The 994-nt window shown below is 42.5% G+C and overlaps 1 long non-coding RNA gene across 1 annotated transcript in view; it reads right to left on the bottom strand.

Moving 5' to 3' along the window:
- LOC108446323 overlaps positions 1-479 on the bottom strand; it is a 9623-nt gene extending 9144 nt beyond the window's left edge. The window contains exon 1 of the long non-coding RNA XR_001861484.1: positions 393-479. This is a non-coding gene — a long non-coding RNA (uncharacterized LOC108446323). The remainder of the gene's footprint in view (positions 1-392) is intronic.
- Between the last annotated feature and the right edge of the window lie 515 nt (positions 480-994).

The following is a 994-nucleotide window of genomic DNA, read 5'->3' as shown; positions in this document are numbered from 1 at the left end:
GGCCTGCTCCGAGCTGAGTCTGGCAGCTCTAAGCAGTGCCCCTGTACCCACGCCCTTTGCAATAAACCGCATGTTCCAAGATCTGACTTCAGAGATCTCTCGTCTCCGTCCGTCCCGACCGTCCAACCCACCCAAGCTCCTACAAGAAGGAACACCTCAGGGCTTTAATTCTGGCTGATTTATTTTGTCCTTCTTCGTAACTCACAAGTTACATGCCTTGCTGCACTGGTAAAGAGATACTGTGGCCCATGTGAGACAGACAGGAGAGAGAGAGAGGCTAATGGCCATTTCTCACCTTAAGGAACAGGAATTTGTGAAGCAATCAGAAACACAATGAGATTCATAACTTTCCTCCCCCACAAAAGTATGTTAGCACACACAGCAATACTCACATGGGGGTTTTTAGTCCCAGAGGAAACCAATTTCAACAGGGGCATTTTGACTTACACCCCAGGTACTGCTTCAGCTCCTCTCCATCTGTAGAGGAAGAAATGCATATTGGTGCCTATCCAACATTAGTAGAACCTCCCAAGATGGGCAGGCTCATAACATGCATTTGAGATCTAGTTCTATTTGAAGCAAATTCTTTAAACAAATATTTATGAATAGGAGTGAAAGATGTAATGAATGTGCTATGAAAATGGTGCTATGAAATGGCTTCTGAAGTTAGTTTTGCTCAAGTTGCACATTCCTAATGAGGGAACAGATAATGCCTATGCTAAGGAAGAGTGAACAGAATGGCTTGCTTGTGAAGTTTCCAAAAGCATTTTTACTTTTTCCTTAAATAACCTAGACTGATAGAAAAAACTCCTCTCTTCTCTTAAAAAGAAACATATCCAAAGTCCATATTTCAGCATGCTTTCTCCCTCAGGATTTCTCAGTCTAGAAAAAAAAGGATGTTTTTTCTAATGGCTTTCAACATGCTTGTGTGTTGCCAAGTGTTTTGCATCTGACAGTCAAATACTGCTGGTGAGAACTATCTGTTCCTGCAAGG

Source organism: Corvus brachyrhynchos, unplaced genomic scaffold, assembly GCF_000691975.1.
Source record: "Corvus brachyrhynchos isolate BGI_N302 unplaced genomic scaffold, ASM69197v1 scaffold444, whole genome shotgun sequence".
Classification (NCBI taxonomy): Eukaryota; Metazoa; Chordata; class Aves; order Passeriformes; family Corvidae; genus Corvus; species Corvus brachyrhynchos.
Note: the sequence above shows the minus strand (reverse complement) of the source record. Positions and strands in the feature narration are given on the sequence as shown.